Source organism: Austrofundulus limnaeus, unplaced genomic scaffold (assembly GCF_001266775.1).
Source record: "Austrofundulus limnaeus strain Quisiro unplaced genomic scaffold, Austrofundulus_limnaeus-1.0 Scaffold0, whole genome shotgun sequence".
NCBI lineage: Eukaryota > Metazoa > Chordata > Actinopteri > Cyprinodontiformes > Rivulidae > Austrofundulus > Austrofundulus limnaeus.
The window spans coordinates 7,335,135-7,340,299 of NW_013952402.1; the positions used below are offsets into that span (position 1 = coordinate 7,335,135).

At 40.8% G+C, this 5,165-nt stretch overlaps 1 protein-coding gene across 2 annotated transcripts in view; it reads left to right on the forward strand.

Annotated features, from left to right (window-relative positions):
- chrm3a (cholinergic receptor, muscarinic 3a) overlaps positions 1-5,165 on the forward strand; it is a 97,637-nt gene that overhangs the window by 35,257 nt on the left and 57,215 nt on the right. The window contains exon 2 of one of the 2 annotated variants that reach the window (XM_014001101.1): positions 762-876. The exons of the other annotated variant lie outside the window; for it this stretch is intronic. The gene's annotated coding sequence lies outside the window, so the exon portion shown is untranslated. The remainder of the gene's footprint in view (positions 1-761; positions 877-5,165) is intronic. 2 annotated transcript variants of the gene reach the window in all.

Below are 5,165 nucleotides of genomic sequence, written 5' to 3' on the forward strand. Positions count from 1 at the left end.
ATATATATTTGTGTAAAATTACCTCTAACCATGGCCATCTCCCACTTTGTCACCTTTTTTTTTATTCACTCATTTTAACTTCTATTTTTATTAAATGTATTTTTGGTCTGGGAACCGGTCCATTATTTCTGATTATTTTTAATGACTAGCTCATTCTTTTGTAGTGGATTCATATTTTTTTTTCTCTCAAGACTTGAAGACTGTTTTAATGAGCTCTCCAAAGGTCTCTTTCCTTAGCCTTTGGCTACATCCAGCAATGTGCAGCAAGCAACTGGACCCAGACTATATAAGGCATGAACACTTCCATAGACATGAAGACATGCCATTCTTCCTTTTGACAGATATTATCCAGTAGAGAATAGTAGCCACATAACTTGAGTAGATCTTTGATTAAAACATGTTACATAAATAAAGCATTAAAAAAAGTTTCAACATTGGTGTAGCTGTCAAGGATTATTACAGAGAGCAGAAAATAGGTGTCTGGCTGAGATGTAAAAAAAATAACACCTAAGTTGCAGACTGAAGATTTTTGGCTTTGCTTTGAAAAAATAAAATAGAAATGTATCACTTGGTGTGAAAGAGTAGACATTTTTATTTAAGTTGAATGCTTGAAATGTTGGAGTTTGACTTCAGATTCAATTACTACAAAAACTAGCTTGCTAATAAGTTTTTCTTTTTCCTAATTTGGACTCTTATTTTTTAACATGTTCTCTTTTCCTCTTCTTCTCCTTTTGTTCTGTTGCTCTCTGTCTACCTTCCAGACACCATGATCTGTCTGGAGGAGGATAATTGTGCACCCCCAGTTGATAGCATGGACACCAAAAAGCACTCTGCTGAAAGGTGACCTCGAGACCCTTCACCTCCCCTCAACATTTGGTGAGTTAAGCGCGAGARAACCTCTCGTACTCAGAAAACGACATGATCTGACTTGTCTGCAGTTCCTAGCCATTTTCTAATACTCATGTTAGGGGCTTCAAATAATGAAGTCAGATGTTATCTGATGTTGGCTTTCGATATAAATGGAAACGAAATGATAATTTCGATCTTTATTCTAGCCACTTTAAAAGCACGGCAGAAATGAAATTGTACAAAGAATCACTTTGATTTATGGACCTTTGAATTAGCCATGTATAGAAGTCTTGGAGGTTACCTTCCCTGTCCGAAAATACATTTTAAGGAATAAATATGGAACTACACACGAGCTTTGAAGACTGTCCTAAATATGAAATGCACACATGTTACAACTGTGAATCTTGTAGACTTTAATTTACCACGAGCTGATATGAATTAAGAATTTATTAGGGCTCCAACCAAAACAAATTATTTATGGAGTGAACATTTGCCACATAAAATGTATAATTAAATATAAAAACTAAAACTAAAAGTAAGAAAACTGTAAATTATCAATCAAATTAAGTCATATTAAAAGTAGTTATATGAGGGGAATGTGTTTTTACAGTGCTAAACAGACTGGAGTGTGTGAAAGAAATGTACATTTAAAGAAATAAGAAAGTTTTTATCTCATATTTTGTGGTCCCTGCTGCTCCACTGATGTCGTACATCAGCGTCATGGCTGGATTCAGTTGATAGATGCACTGAAGTGGTTGCAGGGATTGAACCACTTCCTGTTATCAATAACATCATCATGGCTTTTGCATCCTACTTGGAACTCCAATAAATCTCCTTCTATATTTAGCTACTACCCACCTGGTAGTATATGCTTTTTATTACAAATGCACTTAACATTATTGTGCATTTAACTGAATAAAATGCTTTCCGAGGTTTCCTCTGTTAGGAATGTATTTTGTGCAAACTGCACTTTTCCATGTGCAGTGATTAAACTGATAAAGTATCAACTAACTGTTTAATCCCTATGTGAATTGGTGTAATACATTMCTTTACTCTTTATGTTTAGCATTTAATTCTCCTAAACTAAATTAAAACGATAAGTTGTGGTGTGGTGGATGGTACTGTAGCTAGAAGCTCTGCAGTTTATGTTGGTATGTTCTCATAAATGTGTTTTTTTTCCCGGGTGCTCCAGTTTCCTCCCACTGCTTAATGCATGTATGTCATTTTAATTGGTGATTCTTGTCTGACTTTGGAGTGTGTCCGTAGATGCATGTTTGGGATTTTTTAGCTCCTTGTGGGTCTGTTTTGTCCCCTTTTTTTCCTAATAACCAACTACATGTTTATCTGAAACAGCAAATGTTGTGTTTTGCAGATTTTTATCAGATGTAGTAAAATATTTTATTTTGTGTGGCTGAAAAAAAATTCAATGGGAAGCAATCACTTGCTCAGGACTTCATTTTTCTTTATTGTTGTCAGTTGTGTAACTACTCTCTGTTGTCTTTACTGAAGAACACATGAATATTCTAGAAAAAAAGCAGTAATAAGTGACTTCATTTAACAAAATAAAATTATTATTGAATGAGTTTTTTCTGTAAAATTTGACAAAAATCTAAATGTTTTAGTCAGTGTCGGGGTAAGTTTCTGTTTACCAAACTACCATAGATTTTTCTACATACTAAGCAACACATATTTAGTCCAAGGTAGTTTATCGACAGCAGGGTGGTTTCAGGACAGAACAGCACAGAATGCACAGTAACAATTTAGATCAGAATGTTTCCGCCTATGTGTGCTCCAATTACAGGGGGGYCACACTCTTAAGCCTCCCTGGTAAGGTCTATTCAGGGGTCCTGGAGAGGAGGGTCCGTCGGATAGTCGAACCTCRGATTCAGGAAGAGCAGTGTGGTTTTTGTCCTGGTCGTGGAACACTGGACCAGCTCTACACCTTCAGCAGGGTCCTGGAGGGTGCATGGGAGTTCGCCCAACCGGTCTACATGTGTTTTGTGGACTTGGAAAAGGCGTTAGACCATGTCCCAAGGGGGGCCTTGTGGGGGGTTCTCCGAGAGTATGGGGTACAGGGCCATTTGATACGGGCTGTCAGGTCCTTGTATGACCGGTGTCAGAGTCTGGTCCGCATTGCCGGCAGTAAGTCAGGCTCGTTTCCGGTGAGAGTTGGACTCCGCCAAGGCTGCCCTTTGTCACCGATTCTGTTCATTACCTTCATGGACAGAATTTCTAGGCGCAGCCGAGGTGTTGAGGGGATCCGTTTTGGTGGCCTTAGGATCGCATCTCTGCTTTTTGCGGATGATGTGGTCCTGTTGGCTTCATCGGAACGTGATCTGCAGCGGTTCGCAGCCGAGTGCGAAGCGGCTAGGATGAGGCTCAGTGCCTCCAAATCCGAGGCCATGGTCTTGAGCCGGAAAAGGGCAGAGTGCCTTCTCCGGGTCAGGGGGGTCGCCCTGTCTCAAGTGGAGGAGTTTAAGTATCTGGGGATCTTGTTCACGACTGGGGGAAGAACGGAGCGGGAGATCGACAGGCGGATTGGCGCAGCGTCTGCTGTAAAGCGGGCGCTGTACCGGTCCGTCGTGGTGAAGAGAGAGCTGAGTCAGAAAGCGAAGCTCTCGATTTACCGGTCRATCTACGTTCCTACCCTCATCTATGGTCATGAGCTTTGGGTCATGACTGAAAGAACGAGGTCTCGGATACAAGCGGCCGAAATGGGTTTCCTCCGCAGGGTGGCTGGGCTCTCCCTTAGAGATAGGGTGAGAAGCTCAGTCATACGGGAGGGACTCAGAGTAGAGCCGCTGCTCCTCCACGTCGAGAGGAGCCAGTTGAGGTGGCTCGGGCATCTGGTAAGGATGCCTCCTGGACGCCTCCCTGGTGAGGTATTCCGGGCACGTCCCACCGGGAGGAGGCCCCGAGGAAGACCCAGGACACGCTGGAGGGACTATGTCTCTCGGCTGGCCTGGGAACRCCTTGGAGTTCCCCCGGAGGAGCTGGAAGAAGTGGCTGGGGAGAGGGAGGTCTGGGCCTCCCTTCTGAAGCTGCTGCCCCCGCGACCCGACCCCGGATAGGCGGAAGAAAATGGATGGATGGATGTTTCCGCCTAGTAGCATAATTTCTATCCAAACAGTACCACAATGCAACTTCTTAAAAACACGTGTCAACTCTGCAGGAGTGCAATATAAACAAACAAAAATGTCTCTCAACCTAGACAGCTGTGTAGACTTTTCACATCCACAATTGTTTAATGTTGGGGAATCAAGTTTTACCTTCATCTGGATGCAAATTCCAGGCAGTTTCTTAGAAGACAAACACAAGCTCATCCGTGTGGGCGGGATGAGAGGGGAGTTCAAGCCATCTGCAAGTGATTACCTGCGGAAATGTAAGCGCATGCAAGGCTGACAAAAAATAAACAGGCGTAATAATGATAATTGTAGTCTGACAAGAGCAATCATAATACCAAAACATTAATGTTACTACCCRTCCTTTTACCGACGGTAATGGCTGCAATCTAAAATGATGTGCAGCRTGTTCAGGGACCCAGAGGTGCACAAATTCTGGGAAATGCAGTGGTTTGAAATGAAAACAAGAAAAACAATAATAAGAATAATGTATAAATGTCATACAAAGGCCAATTCCTTAGCAACTGRATCAATTTTTGAGCCAGAACTAAAACTTAGTTATGTGGCCTAAATTTCTTGGAAAATGACATGAATGAATACCACACACCTAAAAACCTGTTTTGAACTGTTGTGAACACTCAGTGACCAACATGTAAATAAAAAAAAAATATTTTATTTAGGGTTAATTCATTGCTGACATGAATCTTGTTTTATTTATGAGTGCCCACAAATGTATAAAAAAATTCATTCAGTTATTTGCATTTATTTCCAATTATAATGTTGCTTACCACAATCCAGCTTCTGAAAAARTGATAGAATTTGAAATTGTGGATAACGTTACACAACTTGTTTTTCAATGACCTTTTACCTCCAAGCATCTCKATAAGTTCATATATGATATGTTGAAGGAGACTTGAGTGAAAAAAAGCTTGTTTTGTTTGAAAATTGGGTYTTTTACTGAAGTAATAATGTACATCAGGCATTATTTGAATGTAAAGGACTTCAGGTTATAATCCTTGCAGTAGTTTAAAATGAACATTCAGAGTAGATTTATCACTGAAGTAGCAGCTGAGGTTCCTGGTTTATCACTCAGTTTTCTCTGTTCARCATCCAGAGTGGTTAAAAGCACTCAAGCATCAAGCAGATTTCACTCAGTGAACATTTAATTTAGGTTTGTGGTATCAGGAGACACAA